Source organism: Lissotriton vulgaris, chromosome 8 (assembly GCF_964263255.1).
Source record: "Lissotriton vulgaris chromosome 8, aLisVul1.2, whole genome shotgun sequence".
NCBI classification, from domain to species: domain Eukaryota; kingdom Metazoa; phylum Chordata; class Amphibia; order Caudata; family Salamandridae; genus Lissotriton; species Lissotriton vulgaris.
In genome coordinates, this window is record NC_141696.1 from 1318651843 (window position 1) to 1318670321 (window position 18479).

Sequence of the window (18479 nt, forward strand, 5' to 3'; positions counted from 1 at the left end):
AGTGCTCTCTAAACTGGGACCCTTGATTTTATTCCAACTCCCCACTAGTTTCCAGTTGAGTGGCGAGCCAGAGTCTCACCTAGCTCGAGGGAGTAGAAGATTAATAAAATAGTGCTCTAACCACTCGCAAGTGGTAGTATCCACTAGACTTACAGAAGAAAGAGTAGTGCAGACCTGGTCTAGTGTGTGTCCCTTCTCGTGGGTAGGGGATGATACTAACTATTTAAACCCGAGGGAGGTGAGCGTATCCTTGAGCTGTTGGGCCTTTGCCCCTCTGGGTTTCTGGTCCCAGTGGTAGTTGAAATCTCCTACCTCCGGAAGTTGTTGGAAACGTGAGCGGAGGTTTGTGACACATTTGGTGAAAAGATCTACGAAAGACGGTGAGCAATTAGGTGGGCGGTAAACTACCATGATTGCTATATTTGAGGAGCTGTGGCAGACTTTAGTTATTAAAATATCAGTCGCTTCTAGATTTTTTCCTGACAGCTTCTCAATGGTCAGATGATTTTTGTATTGTAACGCCACCCCCTTTCCTCTTTTCCCTGCAGCCCTGTTGTACCAAGTGGCATCATAGCCATCAGGCAGAGATACGATTAAGGTAGGTCCAGAGTCCTCGTCGAGCCATGTTTCGGTCAGGGCGAGGATGCCAGGGGCGTCATCTTGTAGGAGGGTGAAGATTTCGGGGGCATGTTTCTGTAACGAACGTGTGTTGAGGTCTGAGAGTTTGATGTAATTACAGCTCCGATGGTGGGAGTTATCTGGGTTGTGTGGAGATATAACGCTAGGTATCTCCCTCCCCTATGAGATGAGAAGTCCTTCCCTCTGGATAATATTTACTATATCTGGCTTTAGAGGGCTTACGCCAGCACCCAGTGCTCGTAGTTCATTGCCCGAGTATGACTGGATTTGGCCATGGTTTCTGGCCACTGGGCCCATTCGGGTGCGGACGGGGGCAGACGGGCTTGTCTTAGGCGTGCCTTTGGCGCGCCAGCAGGGCCCCCGCTGCTCACGTCCGCTGCACGTCTGCTCCAGCTTGTAGCCTTTATATCTCTTGTGACCCCTGGACCCTACCCTCCAATCAGCCTTGCTGTGCAGCAGCTGACACCTCAGATTGCATTGGGGAAAGCGAGGAAGGAGTGCAGGACCGGTCAGGAGAAGCCCTGGTGAGTCTAACAGGAATGCGTGGCAAAGAGTGAGTTAAAAACACAGCAATTACACAGTTCTAATAGTTAAAAAGCGAGCAAGTTTAAAAATCAGGTTTTGTCATTTTTTTAAAAAGCAATACAGTCACTGCCTGGGCTAGCGCGTCTTCTCTAACTGCGCGTCCGCTCCAGCATGCAGCCTTTATGTCTCTTGTGACCCCTGGACCCTCCCCTCCGATCAACCCTGCTGTGCAGCAGCTGACACCCCTGATGGTGTTGGGGAAAGTGGGGAATGAGTGCAGGACCAGTCAGGAGAAGCCCTTGTTGAGTGTTACAGGAATGCGTGGCAAAGCGTGAGTTAAAAACACAGCAATTACACAATTCCAATAGTTAAAAAGCAAGCACGTTTTAAAATCAGGTTTTGTCGTTTTTAGGTTTTGCCTAGCCAATGCGTACGAAGTACGCATGTGCTAGGAAAAAGCTAATGAGTATAGTATGGGGGCTGGGAATCCGCCCCCGTCTTTCATTGGCTAGCTCCATAAATGGAGGCTAGCCATTGGAAGACACGTTTGTCCGTCAATGCAGGACCAGATTCGGGGGCGTTCCCGAGATTTTTTGGCTTTTGGCGACGTCAGCCGAAAGCCAGTTCTCGGGAACGCCCCCGAGTCTGTTCCGGCATTGACGGCACCCACCCTCAATACAGTTGCCCCATCCCTTGCCGATTTTTTTGAGCCCCCTGGCAGGTGCCCACCCTGCCAGGTACATTGCCGCCTTTGAGCGAGTGCCACCTCGCTTTATATTTTAATTGAAGCCGGTGCCCACCCGGCATTGCCCCGTGTTTACACCGCCGCCGGCCCGGTGGGAGATTAGGAGGCGCTGTCCGGCCTCCCGACCCCAGGGCCGCGCTGCGATTGGCCGCGACCCGGAAGTCAGGCAGGCCGGGGGCGGGACAAGCGGAAGTGCCGGAGAAGAAGAGCTCCAGCGCAAGGAGAAGAAGCCGCCTGCCGTGTCCTTCCCTGGGCTCCCAAGTGAAGAGGGAGCCCCGGAGTTCTGGCCAGTCTCGAGGGAGAAGCGGGAGTCCTCCAGCCCCTGGCCGCCCTGTGTTGCGTAGGTGCGTCACCAACTTTGAGGGGGGCAAGCCAGGCTCATCTGAGCTGCCGCAGTAAGGTAAAGGTAAGCTGTTGGGGGGGGCCTGGGGTGTTCTGCAACCCTGGCGACATGCTCACCTGCTGCCCCTGTCGCCGTGGGCCTCTGTGGTGAGCTGGCCGCACCGACATCATCCGTCAGCAGCAGTGTGCGGTGGCTTCAGTAGGTCCTGACAGGCGGCTTCGGGCAGACGTTTCAGCTGCTGAGGGTTAGGGAGGGTGGTTCTGTTGTCCACCTCCCTCCTCCCCCAATCCCCCCCTCCCCATCCGAATTGGAAAATGTTTTGTTTCTTATGTTTTAACAAGGCCGAGCTGTTTATGTCCGCCTGGTTCCATCGCGCGAGGGCCGGCGCTTCACGCCACCTTCCTCTCTTTGCGACATAGTAAGGGAACCACCTGTTAGTGCGACCTCGACTGCCCCGAATATGCATAATGGGGATTGGATGTGAGTGCGCACAGCCGTGGCACCGCCAAGTCCTGTAAGGTGTACACGGTGTGCTGTCAGCCACTTATGAAGGCCTGTGGGGTGCACACAGACACGTCCTATAAATTGCACACACTGCGCTGCTTTATTCAGCTTACCAAGGTACCTGTATGCACATGGGAAATGACCTGCAGCGCACACGCAGCAAATCGTGGCGCGGATGTCTGGAGAATGTTCACGCGCGTCTACTACAGACAATACGTTGTTCAAGTATCTATAGTGTACGTGTAGCACTCTTGCTGTCAGACACAGCGTCCATTTATAAAGCAAGTTTGCATAGTGCGCGTAATGCACATTGTTAATGATACTGTTAATTACTAGCCAGACGCTGAGCAGATCCAGGCAGAATATTCGTACCTTTCTATTACGAGCAGGAATCTATACCTCGTAGGATGGGACTTACGTATACTAGAATCATAGAACAAAAATCCACCCAGTAATACATATTGAATTCAAATATCAACTTCGCCAATGGTGAATGTATATATGTGTGTGTTTATCCCATACAACCTCAGTGTACGTCTATGCTGTAATGACACGAACCACAACCCACTGTTTTGTAGTGGATGAGTGGGCGGATTGATGAGTGAGCGGATGGATGAGTAGGTGGAAGGATGAGCGGATGGATGAGTGGGTGGATGGATGGATGAGTAGGTGGAAGGATGAGTGGATGGATGAGTGGGTGGAAGGATGAGCAGGCGGATGGGTGGGTGGAAGGATGAGCGGATGGATGAGTGAGAGGATGGATGAGCGGGTGGAAGGATGAGCAGATTGATGAGTGGGCGGATGGATGTGTGAGCGGATGGATGAATAGGTGGAAGGATGAGTGGATGGATGAGTTGGTGGGCAGCTGGAGGGAGGGACGAGGGAGCGGATGTATGATGAGGTCGGCGGGCGCCTGCTTTGATAGATGAGTGGGTACCGGAATGGACAAGTGGGCAGCTGGGTGGGTGAATGAAGAGATTGGCAAGCGCATGCGTAGATAGATGAGCGGGTGGATCAGTGGCTGGGTGTTCAGATGGGTTAGATGAGTGGTTGAATTTGCTATTGTAAATGACAATGCCATTTATGTTAAAAAAAACATAAATAAAAATAATGTCAAGAGCAATGCCAATAGCTCTAACTTTAACAAAGGCAAAACCATTGCATTGTAAATGCTTGTTTTAAAAGCAATACAGTCACTGCCTGGGCTAGCGCGTCTTCTCTACCTGTGCGTCTGCTCCAGCATGCAGCCTTTATATCTCTCGTGACCCCTGGCCCCTCCCCTCCAATCAGCCCTGCTGTGCAGCAGCTGACACCCCTGATGGCGTTGGGGAAAGCGGGGAAGGAGTGCAGGACTGGTCAGGAGAAGCCCTGGTAAGTCTAACAGGAATGCGGGGGAAAGCGTGAGTTAAAACACAGCAATTACACAGTTCCAATAGTTAAAAAGCGAGCACGTTTAAAAATCAGGTTTTGTTGTTTTTTTAAAAGCAATGCGGTCACTGCCTGGGCTAGCGCGTCTTCTCTGAGTGATGGATGAAAGCATGATTACACATTGTAAGACCCTTTATCTTAAGCAACATTTCATCTACATTGACTTTCTCATTTATATGAGTGATTGTCTCTATATAATATGTGTGTGTTGTAACGTACTCCAACTTGGGATGACTAGCAGTATAGAAGAAATGAATTACACATGAGAGAGGGTCTATGTGAAGAGGAGGGTCACCATTGGAGGGTGTTAGCAAGGCCAGACTGGCGGGATCAGGCCTCAGGCATTTTATCTGGGAGCTGGAAAGGTGGGGGCAGTTTTGTTATCACAAAAAGACCTGCACATTTGCTTAAAGCTGCACGCATACTGAAAAACCTTGAAGTGCACAATTGTCTCAACCTAATATAAACTTATTTTCACTTGTACTTTAGTGGTTGTCTATTTGCTTACTTATATACCATTGCGCAACCTCCTCTGATGTGTCTGTAAAACTTACCTTTTGTCCTGAATTTTGACCTTCTGTCCTGAATTTTTGTCCTGAACTTTGACCCTTTGTCCTGAATTTTCACACTGACTGTCTTGAATTTGCACCCATGCCAGTTGGTCACCCTATCACCACTGGCTGACTAAGAAAGAGAGGCTGCAGTTACTGCCATTGCATGTGAATCGTAGAACTTTAGTATTATGCTCTTTTACCTGCACATGAAGAGCAAAGTCCATGGAGGTTGCTTTTAAAAGAAAATGTGCTCAATTATTGTGGCAGCATTCTATAATAATGGAGCGATAATTATTATTATTATTATTATTATTATTATTATTATTATTAACAAGTTTTATATAGCGCCTGGTTAACCTTGGGCATCCCCGCGCTCATCCAGAAAGAAACGCTACCACACTAGGCACAGGAATTAGAGAGGGAACAGATAAGTTTTTAAAAGTTTGCGGAACCGTAGAAAACTCGTTTCCGAGCGCAGATGCAAAGGGAGAGAGTTCCATAGGGTGGCCACGTTTATGGAGAATCTTCTGCCACCGGTTCTTGCCTTCCTCACCCTCATAACCTGCAACAGGTGTAGATGGTCAGAACGGAGAGAGCGGGAGGCCTTGTAAGGCTGAACCATATCCCCTAGGATAGGTGGGCCTTTCCCCTGCAGAATTTTGTGGGCCATACAGAGTGCCTTGAATTTCACCCTCTCTCTGACAGGGAGCCAGTGTAGCGCCTTCAGCGCAGGGCGAGCGGACTGACGCCTAGGAAGGTCCGTCAGGAGCCTGGCGGCCGCGTTCAGCAGTTGCTGCAGTTTGTTTAGGGTGGATTCTGGAGCACCCAGAAACAACGCGTTACTGAAGTCCAGCCGCGAGATGACAAGCCCCTGAATGAGTAACCTCCTAGAGGCCACTGGGAGGAGAGGTAAAATCTTCCGGGCTGATCGGAGCAGGCCGAAACACACGCCTGCGATCTTTTTTGCGTGTGTTTTAAAGGAAAGGTCCTGCTCGAGCCACACCCCCAGGCTCTTGATCTCCTGCTTGGGGGTGGGTACGGGTCCCAGACAGCTGGGCCAACTGCTAGGTGATAAGGTGGGAGGGGAATTCCCCAGCAGCATCAGTTCCGTTTTGGAGCCGTTAAGCTTGAGAGCTGAGCTACACATCCACGTGAAGATCTTATCCAAACACGTGTGCAGCCGGTCTGGTTGGTAAGCCGACTGGGAAAGGCCTACCACCAACTGAGTATCATCAGCATAGCTGATGATCTTGATACCCAGAGGCAGTACCACACTCTCCAGAGGGGCCATATAAATGTTGAATAAGGTAGGGCTCAACGATGAGCCCTGTGGCACACCACACTGGAGAGGTACTGAGGATGATTTCTCATGGCCTTCCCACACCTCAAATGTCCGGCCTTCCAAAAAGGAAGCGAACCACTTGAGGGCCATCCCGGAGACCCCCACCCCCGACAGCCGTTGGAGAAGCACCTGATGGTCTACGGTGTCAAATGCAGCACTGAGGTCCAGGAGGATCACTGCCACTGATCCCCCTGAATCCAAAATGCTCCTAGCATTCTCCACGACTGCCAGCAGGGCAGTATCGGTCCCCTGACCGGGGCGGAAGCCCGTCTGGGAGTCGCCCAGAAGGGAATTGGACTCCAAGAAGCCCGATAGGCGACTAATCACCAGCTTCTCCGCCACCTTACTGAGGCCGGGAGCAGAGAAATAGGCCTGAAGTTGGCAAGGTCAGCTGGGTCCAGGTTAGGCTTCTTCAAGAGAGCCTTAACAACCGCTCCTTTCCAACCAGGGGGTACCACTCCTTGGGTGAGAGACCGATTTATAAGGTCCGTCACTGGGCCGCCGATGGTGGGGGCTACCTGCTTCAGATATTTCATGGGTGCAGGGTCTTTCGGAGAACCACTTCATGGTCATCAGGACTGTGAGAACTTCCTCCTCAGTGACAGGACCAAGAGAAACCAACTCTGCCGGTCGCACCCTGGGCTGAGGCCTTGGGCTACCACCCGAGGAGACGTCCTCGGTTAGCCGGGGGAGAGATGCAAGGATGTTATCAATTTTAGTTTTAAAGAAGGAGGCCAGTTCTGAGCATTTCTCACGTGGGTGACCTGAGGTTTGGGGGTTTTCAGGAGTTCTTTAATGACCCTAAATGATTCTTTCGAGGAGTTGGCCGCCGAGCCTATTCTATCCTCAAAGAATCCAGATTTTGCTACCCGAATAGCAGATTTGTAGGTACTAAGAGCCGCCCGATATTCTCTCCGGCTCGTTTCGCTCCAATCTTTCCTCCAGGTCCGCTCCAGCCTCTTGCAGCCCTTCCTCAATGTCCTCAGCTCAGATGTATACCAGGGCGCAGATCCCACTCTCTTACCCCTGGTGAGTTGTTTCTTTTTGGGGAGGAGAGCATCCAGCGAGTTAGTAAGCCAGATGTTTAAATTCTCATCCGCAACTAGCGGATTAGACCCAGGGGGAGGCCGAGACGCCTCCAGATGTATCGCCCATGTGTCCACTGGGAGCCTAGACCAGGCTCTTTCCACGGTGTATACCCTAGGGGCCGGCGCAACTGGGATGTCAAACTGCCACTGTGCAGGCACCATAAAGTGGTCTGTCCAAGGCAGAGCCAGCGCTGGAAGTGGTTTAAGGCCGTCCGAATTAGAAAATATAGGGTCCAACAAGTGGCCTTTCCCATGTGTGGCACCCGAGTTAGCCAGGTTGATCCCAAAAGCTTTGAGATCGCCTAGCAGATCTACTCCCAAGGAATTGGAGGGGTCGTCAAGGTGGATGTTAAAATCACCTAAAGCCACAAAGTTACAAGTTAATTGCCGTGAGCATGTTGTGCTGGTACATAGAATTGTGCCCATTGCTTTGGAAGCGTAGAGTTCCCAGAGGCTGCAGCTAGCAAGGAGTTTGATAGTGTGGCATGGCGCCTACAATTTTAAAAAGTCAGCATGGCAGCCTCCATATCATGTCTGTTGCTCGTCATGGATCACATGCTCCACACACAGGGGTGCGTTTAGTACACCGACATTACTGTGTGAACAAAGTTTTGAGTGTGATATTGTGACAGCGTGCAGTTGATTTTATAAGGGTGGCGTGGCAGTCACCATGTTGCATCCGTTGCTGAACATGGATCACATGGATCACATGGGTCCCATGTGCCACGCCCAAGGGTGCAAACAGTTCATAAAGACCGTCTGCATCAGTTCACGCACAAAGAAGGTACTCTTACTGTATGGTTTGTAGATTGGTGCTGAGCATTGATGAACGGTAAGGGTTGTGAGAGTTGTAGGCCAAAGGCTCATACTGTGAGCGCCGTGATCATCTGTGTGTGGCAGGCTCCAATGTAGGTGTTGTGAGCCACACTGCCACTACTATACTTTGTGTTGCAGTCAACTCCCTGGGCAGGGCTCGGACTAGGGAGTATTTAATAAAGGGTGACGTCAGCGCATGTGGCTGACGGCACAAACTGAGCATCTGTGTAGACGTCTTTTACTGCTGTGCTGCCATTAGTAGTTAGGCCTACCCCGCACCTTCTTAGAAGATGGTTGCCGTCCCTTACGCAGTGCCCAGGGAAGCCCCTTCTTTGCCCCCACCCCCAAGCACCTTTGCACCAATATATCTGGGATCCCACATTTGCGACGACAGCTGGATCGAGCCCCGCGGGCGGCCACGTGTCTGGTGCGTAGGCTGGCCTGTGCCTTCAGTCGGGCTGATGAGTTTCAGCAGGAGGCCAGAGACTGTGGTGGATGCCTAGCTGGTGACGGAGGCACCTGTGCACGCCGAGGAGCACCGACTGGCGGGCGCTGTTTGGGGCCTACGCCATTAAGGGGAGCATGGCCAGAGAGCAGTCTAGACATCAGCTCCTGCCTACCACAGTGGCGCGGTGTGTAGCGCCCAGCGGGGATACCTGATTCACCAGGTGGGGAGGCTGCCCCGAGTGGGGGGCGGCAGGAGGACGGCCGTGTTGTGGGTCAGCGAAGTCCCTCCTGGAGTTCAGTCAGCTTGCGGATCCCTCGACGGTAGCTTTGCTCTGAAAGAAGTGGTTGGGGTAGTTGGAAAACTACTTTGTCGCCACCCACGAGACTGACAATGCAGTAAAGAGATTGTTATTGCTATTGATTGGTGGCGATGAGCCTTATGACCTGTTTCAGGACCTGCCGGATACGGGTGAAAGTGATGACTATGAGAAGGCAGTCCGGGTCCTAACCCGCCATTTTGATCCGCAGGTAAAAACTAAGTATGAGCGGAAAATCCGTTCCGCTCGCGGATTTTGCGAATTTTCGGTAAATTCGCGATCCGCGAACTCCCGCGAATTTACCGAGAATTCGCAAATCCGCGAGCGGCGGATTTTTCCGGGGGCAAAAGTTGAAGCCTGCCTGTTGTAACTATTTTAGGATGGCGCCGGCAAGCTGCCAGCGCCATCCTAAAATAGTTACTAAGTTAGCTTCAACAGGAAGCTCTAATAGATAAAATAAAGCACTTGCTCGATTTTATCTATTAGAGCTTCCTGTTGAAGCTAATTTAGTAACTATTTTAGGATGGCGCTGGCAGCTTGCCGGCGCCATCCTAAAATATTTACCATGCCCTTCCTGTGACTTCTTCACAATCTACCGTGGAAAATCAGCTGTGATGCTGGATAAAGGCTTTTGCATCCGTGACTTTCACGAGCGCAATACCCGTGCTGTTTCTGTGACCAGGAGCTTATTTCTCTTCATCTGCTGAACTGATCTTTCTCTGACCTTTTATACACACTAAAAGCATGTGTGAACTCACATGGTAGCCCTGCCCGTTTGGCCCAGCCCACACACTCGCGGTTTGCACCGTCTTCCCGCCATTCACCCACTATGATGGACAGCTCACTCAAGGGACCCCTGCGCCCTTCGGGGCGATTGCATAGTAACACGCACATGGTCGCTCGAACTAGTTGATGCTCAAAATCAGTGAATCATTCATTAGCCCAAATACAATCATGAGCATCTTCGAGGCGGGACAGGTGTTCCTCTTCCCAAATCTACTGTGGAAAATCAGCTGTGATGCTGGGTAGAGTCCTTTGCATCCTTGACTTTCATGAGCGCAATCCCCGTGCTGTTCCTGTGACCAGGAGCTTCTTTCTCTTCATATTATTGTGTTCGCACGGGTTGCTGCAAGTTCGCACGCGTTTTGTACAATTTCGCAATTTGCGAAATTGTACAAAACCCTCGCGAACTTGCAGAAACCCGTGCGAACATAAAAAAAAAAAATCCGCAAATTCGCGAGAGTTCGCGGATTTTGCGGATTGCGAGTTCGCAAATCCGCAAAATCCGCGAACGCGAGATCCGCAAAATTCGCCCATGCCTTTGTAAAAACCCAACTTTGAACATTTTAAGTTGAGACAGGCAAAACAGCGGGCTGATACGTCGATCAACATGTTCTTTGCGAGACTGCGGAAGTTGGCCAGCACGTGTGTGGGGTCGATCGAGCTTTTGAAACACAAGCCCAGCTGATTGCGGGATGTAAGTCAATAGAGCTAATATTACGCCATCCAGGAATTACGTTGGATGAGATCCTCTTATTAGGAAGATCACATGAGCTGGCGGATGTGCGCGCAGGCGAGATGGAGGTGTTGTTAGCGAGGAAGTCAGAGACAGAACAGCCAGTGTTCCCAATGCCTATCAAGGAAGAGAGGGTTGAGGCCCTCAAGAAATCATATGGATGAGGGGCTGGAGCAAGGGCCAAGCAGGGAGAGAGGCGCCCGAGGCGTGAATGTCGGAACTGTGGCATTGGGCGCATCCTCTGAGATTGTGTCCGGCACAGGGAAGACAGTGACTCTAATGCAACAAGTATGGACATTTCGCAAAAGTGTGCCAGAGTGGAACACAGCAGGGGGGATATACGCCCTCCAGGACAGAAGTTTACGAAGTCGGCTAAGACCGTGCAGGAGGAGGAGGATGGGAACAGCCACGATCAGGAGTCGTCGGCCACTGAGGACGAGGAGGACAATGTGTTTATCATCCCACACATCAGGAGGGTGAATACCACAAGAGACCACCGCCCACATGGCAAGTGTGGATAGGGGAGTCATGTGTGCGGGTGCTGATGGACACTGAGGCATCTGTGAACATCCTGGATGCTGCACAATACAGGGGCTGAACACAAGGCCGTGGTTAATGCTGACTACTGCTAAAATTCTCACGTATGGGGAAGCACTCCAATTCCACTGCAGGGCATCATCAATGCAGAAGTGAAGTACAAGGATAGGGTCACTGCCACGCGATTCTATGTCACCTGCGATCAGGCCGGCTCACTACTAAGGTGCTATACGGCTGAAGATTTGGGGCTGGTGATGTTTGTGAAGCACATACACCAGTCACTGGCGGACAGGATTCTTGAAGAATTCTCGGAACTGTTCCGGGGGCTGGGTTGCCTGAAAGGAGTAGAGGTCCAACTTCACATTGATGAGCCTGTCAAGCCGGTGGCGCTCCGCCACCGTAGGGTGCCTTTCCATCTAAGACCACTGGTGCAAGCTGAGCTGGACCGCCTGGGACTCCGTCGGTTGAAAAAGCTGAGCTTTGGGGTGTCATCAGTGGCAGAGGTGTTCCAGGAGGCAGTTCGAGAAGCGCTATCAGGCCTAGTGGGAGTCATCAATGTCAGCGATGACATTCTAATTATCTCAAAATCACTGGAGGAACACCATGTGAGGTTGAGGGCCACTCTGAAGCAATTGGTGAAGCCAGGACTGACTCTTCACCGGAATAAGTGCGAGTTCTATACCAAGGAGGTTGAGTTCTTTGGATATGGGTACTCGGCCCGGGGATTACAGATGGATCCGGCTAAGGTGGAAGCCATCAGAACGACTGCAATCCATCAGACGCCATCTGAAGTGCAGAGTTTCTTGGGGATGGCCAACTACTGTGGTCATTTTATTCCTCGTTTGGCTACTATCTCGGAGCCTCTAAGACAACTCCCCAAAAAGGACATAGGGTGGCAGTGGACTGATAAGAAAGCACAAGTGTTCACCGATGTGAAGGAGGAGCTGCTGAAGGGGGCGACGGTGTCCTATTTTCAACTGGGAGCGACTACTGAGTTGATCGTGGATGCGAGCCCAGTGGGGCTTCGAGCGGTGCTCTTAAAGAGGAACGATCGGGATGAATAGGTCCCCATTGCGTTTGCCAGTCGGGCACTTACCGCCGTGCAGACATGCTATGCACAGCTCGAGAGGAAAGCATTAGCCATCCGATGGGCATGTCAACATTTTCACATCTATTTGTGTGGACACACGTTTACGGTGGTGACGGACCACAAGCCATTGGTGCGCCTCTTTGCAGGAACGGCGAGAAACGGGCCTCCGCGAATTGAAAGATGGGCCATGCAAATTCAACAATACCAGTTCGAGGTGGTGTACCGCCCAGGGGCAAGCAACCCGGCTGACTATCTATCGCGACACCCCCATGCGCTGAATGGAGACCAGGGGCCGGAGGTGGATGAAGGAGCCAATATATTTGTGAAGCAACTGCTGGAAGAGGCTCCACCCCAATCTCTGCTGCTAGAAGACATCCGGAAGGCCTCGCTGCAAGATGGGTGTTTACAGGCGGTGGCCCGAACGCTACGTGACCACCGGTGAAAGTGGTTCCTCAGTGGTAGTGACCGAAGATCCGCCAAAGACAAGGAGTACTGGGAGTGCCTGTGGAAGTGTCGAGAAGAACTGAGTGCCACAGTGGATGGCATAATCTTGAGAGACTCGCGCATCGTAATACCTGCCGCACTACGAGACCGAACCGTGGATCTGGCGCACCTGGGACTCCAGGGGGTTGAGAAAACCAAAGATCGCCTGTGAACAAAAGTGTGGTTCCCCCGTGTGGATTGGCTGGTGGAGGACAAAGTAGGAAAGTGCCATGCATGCCTGATAACGGGGGCTGACCCGCCAGAAGTGCCAATCCTGACAGAGGGTCCGAGCAGGTCACCCTGGGCGAGGGTGAGTTTGGATTTTGGGAGTTTCCCGGTTGGAAGCAAATGATAGTGTTGGTGGACAGCCATTCCAAGTTCCCAGTGGTGGAAGTAGTCGCATCCACAGCTTTTGAATGTCTCCAGCGGGCACTTGAAAATACTTTTGCCTTGCTGGGACTACCAGAGAAGATCCGAACAGACAATAGGCCGCCCTTCCAAGGACAGGAATTTTGTGAGTTCCTCATCCAGCATGGCATACAGCATCGGAAATTAACACCTCAGTGGCCCCAAGCCAACGGAGACGTAGAGCGTTTCATGAGGACATTGAATAAAGCACTGCGGATTGGGGTGGCCCAGGGTAACCATCAAGAGACTTGCCTGCATCAGTTTTTGAGAGCCTACCGGCAAACGCCTCACTGCACGACTAAATGTGCACCCCACGACCTTTTGCTGAAAAGGGGTGTGCGTGATGGGATACCCAGCAGCGAAGTATGGACTCCTGCAGTTTTAGATGTCTCAGGCCCGCAGCCAAAAGCAACAATGAAAGACCCAGTAAAAAAAGAATGGCTCAGCCGGCCAAAATACAGCTGGGAGACCATGTGGTGGGAAAAGATCGACACCCAGAGTCCAAGTTCTGCATTCTGTTTGAGTGTGACCTGTGGAAGGTGGTGCGGATCAAAGGTACTCTGGTGGTTGCGGAGAAGGGACATCAACGCATAGCCCGGAACATGTTGTGGTTCAAGAAGGCTCCCAGTCTGAGTGAGGCAGTTATGGAGCCAGAAATTGAAGCGTGGGAGAAAGGAGACGCTGAGGTACCAAGGGAAGAAAGCCCGTCAGTCAGCAATACTCCCGAAAGACAAAGAGAGGGTGGTCAAACGACAGGAGCCCGACAAGAGTCATGACAGCAAACCCAATGGTGCCGAGCACAGAGAAGATTGGAGTAGGCACCCACGCTATGGGCTGTGCAATAATCCAGCACTGAGCACACGGTTGCGTGACTTTGTGTGTTAAGGGCTCCGGAAGGAATGCCGACCAATTTCAGTGCTGATGGGACAGGTTCCAGGGGTGGTCTCTGTCCTCTGACAGAGTGACATTGCATTGAACTGTTTTGCTTCAAGTTCGCAGGTTGGATGGGATGTAGTGAGCCACCCGGCCACTACTATACATTGTATTGCAGTCAAGTCCCTGGCTGGGCTTCGACCGGGGAGTATTTAATAAAGGGTGACGTCAGCGCACGTGGCTGACGGCATGAACTGAGCATCTGTGTAGACGTCTTTGACTGCTGTGCTGCCATTAGTAGTTAGGCCTACCCTGCACCCTTCTTAGAAGACGGTTGCAGTCCCTACCGCAGTGCCCAGGGAAGCCCCTTGGTTGCCCCCACCCCCAAGCACCTTTGCACCAGTATATCTGGGATACCACAGTAGGTTTGTTGAGTTGTCGAATGGGCCTGACGGCACTAGGGTCAGCAGCAGTGAAATAAGTTAATCATGCATCGTAGCAGCTTCAGAGATGCACATCTGGACGGCGGGGATCTGATGGATTGCCCACGTAGTCTTATTGACTCCCCCAGATCTCTTGTGGCGCTGTTTAAATAGATGCTAGTCTGCCTTTGGCAGGAGCTTCGCGCCTAATCGGCCATCTGCAACAGGCTCAAGCCACACCCTCAATAGCAAATCTCTTCTTACCTGTAATGTGGTAGTCAATAATTTGGCCTCAATATTTTGTCAGAGTGATATTGAAATATTTATATTCTGATAGAAAATCTTTTCCCAATACTCGATCCTGCAAAAGAGCATCCAATTGGAGAAAGAGTATGTAAATTGCGGAAACATGAGAGAAGCTGGCAGAAGTACACATACTATTAGCTGTTTCACAAATACTGTTTGCTGTTTCACACAGCTGCTCACACAAGAGACATATCATCACAATGAACCCTTTTAAACACCTGTTGGTTGAGCATTGGTCGTTGTAGCAGCCTTCCTGTCTTCCAGAGTTCCTTAGCAATTGTTAATTCTTGTTTCCGGAAGATTCCTGATTCTTGAACTGTAGCTAATGCCTTGAACTAGCATTGCCTGCAGTGATTCCAGGATTCCTAAGTCCTAACCTAGCTCTATTTTACAACATACATGCTCCTTGACCTAGCACTACCTGAAGTGCTACCTTGATTCCTAGTTCCTGAGCCAGCACTATTTTAATGCAACCTTCTTTCTGTAGTTACCTTTTCAAGTGCCTGCCTTTCTTCTTCCATGTATCTTAGTTCCAGATTCTAGTTCGCTACCTACCTATTCCTGCTGTCTTACAATCTATTTCCTAGTGTGTTTTGTTACTTTCTTTCTGGCCAGTGTGTCCTTTGTTTTCCCTGTTGTACCATAAAGTACTCCTCCTTGCTTGCTCCTTGTCCATGGAGGCTGTACATTTTAAACCTCCACCTTTGTTGTTTGTTGTTATCACCTTGCATGCTCCTGTTTGATTTCCAGAATTCATGGGCACAGTTGAAAATCTTGGTGCCGTTTCTTGTCTACTCTTTTGATTGTTCTGTTATTTTTATTACAGCACCAAAGGTATGATCTCTACAGAGCCTGCCTTAGCATATGCATTTCATTTTCTGTAAACACCATTGTGGGTGAGGAACTAACTGAACTTATTTCATAATGTGTGGCGCATCTGAGTGCTTTACCCCACATCCCCTCTATTGTTGATGTTGTAAGTGCATGTCTTGCACATTGCACATCCTGATTGTTAATTCTTCTAAATGTTGAATTGCTTCTTGAGTTTCTGATCTTTTTGAGCTTGGCCTTTCTTTGTGCAGAGCTTTTTCATTAAATTGTTTTTTTATCTAACCCCCTGTGTGAACATAGGCAGCTACGTACTTAATATTCTGATTACTTTGTTTACACTGCCACCAGTTCTTGTCGGAGTCCCTTTCATTGAGCCACATTTAATGTTACCATGTAGAAAGCACCAATGTGCATCATGTGCTATATACATTTGTGAAATAAATACATACATTAATACATGAATAAAATGTGGGCTACATCACTTTCTACTTATCCTCCTGTTTTTTTGCTACCAGTTTTATTCACTTTATCTAGCAGATTATCTAACTAACCATGTGGCAATAAAAAATGAAACAATCTTAAAAAAAGTAATGCATTGCAAATGGAGTCTTCTTTATATAAGACTTATCCACCCAAAACTACGTAGTGATAGGCTCTAAAATGCCATTTGTTGTAGTATTCTTATATCCTTTAGGAGATCGAATTAATACAGCTCAAACTCATTTCTCTAAGTCATACGTGTTGGTAGTGGGCCCTAAATCAACAAATAGCAAGACCTTTAAGGTTGCTAATTCTGCCCTGGGTAAAGTCATGGTCTACCCTTACCATGGGTGTTTTATTTGATGTTAAAAACTGTTGTAAACCATTGGTTGAGGCAAAAAGATCAGATTTTGTTAAAATCATGGGGTCATTTTTTTGTTTCACGCACAGGGTAGGTTATGGGGTGCCCGGGGACCTTCTAAAAACCTATCGGCCCAAATATATTTACCAGCTTTGACATGGCAGTGAGGTACGGGGGTATGCCAAGGTGGATTAGATTCAATTGGCAGAGAACATCTTTCTCAAAAAAGAACGTCCTTTGGGAGTGATTGAAATATAACTTCACAATATCCTATGTTATGTTATGTTATGTTATGTTATAACAATTTATTATGCGCGCAGCGACTCCAGCGAAGGAGCATCCTGGCGCAGAGACACGGGGCATACATAACACAACAAGGCGAAAAGCAACAGAGAAGTGCTGAACCAAGGGGGCTAAAATAGAAAAGTTTTTATAGCTCTACGAAACGACAGCAAGTCCTCTATCTGCCGAATTTCAACAGGGAGGGTGTTCCAGATTAACGCAGCTCTCACCCTGAAAGAACGGCCACCCATCCTGCTGAGCCTAAATCTAGGGACAACAGCAAGGGCCTGACCTTGCGATCGAAGGTTGCGGGTAGGGACATAGAAGGAGATAGAGTTGGCCAAGATCTCAGGGCCTATGCCTCTAAGAATTTTAAAGGTCAGACACAGGACCTTAAAAAGTATACCACACATAGAATCCTCTTATGACCCAACAATCAAAAAGGCATACAACCTGAGAGATCACTGTTGAGACCAACAATCCATGTATTGATACAAAACCTACCACTCATACATTGATATAATCAATTTATTAAAAATATAATACAGAATTTAATACAGAACTTAAAAACTTTTCATATACAACATGGACGGGAATCTCTTTTCCCAAAAGACAACAATATAAATGAAAATATCACACAGTAAATATTGTCATTGGGTACCATGACTCATTTCAATAACTATACAAAATCACCGGAATTTATTGTAATTCATTAACATTTGAGGTAGAATAAGAGTGATGAGTTTATGGCAGACAGGTGTTGACGCGTTTCGAAGGAGATATAGTTGAGCCTTTTTTTTCAAGACTACAAAACACCGTACTCTCGCTGGTTAAAACATCTAAAATATATTGTTCTTTAGAATCAGAAAGTTGTTTGGCCACTGTTACGTAGGTCCAATTTCCTATCTGAAGGAACCAAGTGCTGATTAAATATGGTTTGAGACCACTTTTACACCCTTTTGTAAAGGGGGAATATGCTACAAGTGTAACTGTAGGGATTCTAAAATCAGTTGCAAGTTGCGCTGGACTGGTCGCTCCCTTAGGTCAACTATTTTGGTTTGCCACATGACTGGTTTCCCTTCCTACACAGAGGCGGAATGGCCGTAGTGAGATATCTTTTGTCTGTTTTTTTGTATGAGTCCTTATTGTATTGTGGCCCTTTCGTTCGGCTTATGCAGGCAACCATCGTTGTCTCAAAACGTCCGTTTCTACCTTTCGTGCGATAAAAACATCTATCGGGCCAAATGTATTTCCCAGCTTTGACATGGCAGTGAGGTACGGTGGTATGCCAAAGTGGATCAGATTCAATTGGGGGAGAATATCTTTCAACGTAAGATGATACAGGTTCTCCACTCTAACCCAGCTTTTTCCATGCAGGGGGCGCTTGGGCTCGAACAAGAGTCGGACCTGATATTCTTAAATCAGCTTCTGTGCTGGATTAAGATCCGGAGTAGAGCTGAACTGAAGTTAAACCAGTTCATTCTTGCTGATTGTTTGGCTTTTGATCGGGCACATAGAATACAGTGGATAGCCTATGCTAAGGCAGATTTTACTCTTTGGTAGGCCCAATATTTATGAGGAACCCTCCTCCCTCTCCATGTATCAGCTGAGGTGTGTTAAAAGGTTGTTTTGTGTATGTTGTCGTCTGGAGAGAGAGTGGCTAGAGCTGTAGAAAACATCAGTTTGGGGTTATATGCTGTTAAAAACCATGCAGAAAAGGGGGGTGGTGATGAACAGAGTGTCTGAATTAAACAGACCACTCTTACCCAGTCCAAAGATCAGGGCTTGATCCATCACCGTTATTTATCTCACTGCCCCATCCCAGCTCAGAACCTGGCTATATGCAAATCAGTCTGTCCCTGGCCCAGTGCATCATGGGAACAGGGCAGACTAAACTACCAAGCCAATTCTTCACCAGATAGGAGACAAGCTACCGGGGACCGGTTTCTGGCATTTCAGCCGTCTTCGGCCCGGCTTGCTTGAATCCTGATGGAGCAGTGAGAAAGGGACTCATGTCTGAGTATACCCTGCCACACCTATAGTGGCCAAAACGATTCAGAAAAGGGGGGTGGTGATGAACAGAGTGTCTGAATTAAACAGACCACTCTTACCCAGTCCAAAGATCAGGGCTTGATCCATCAC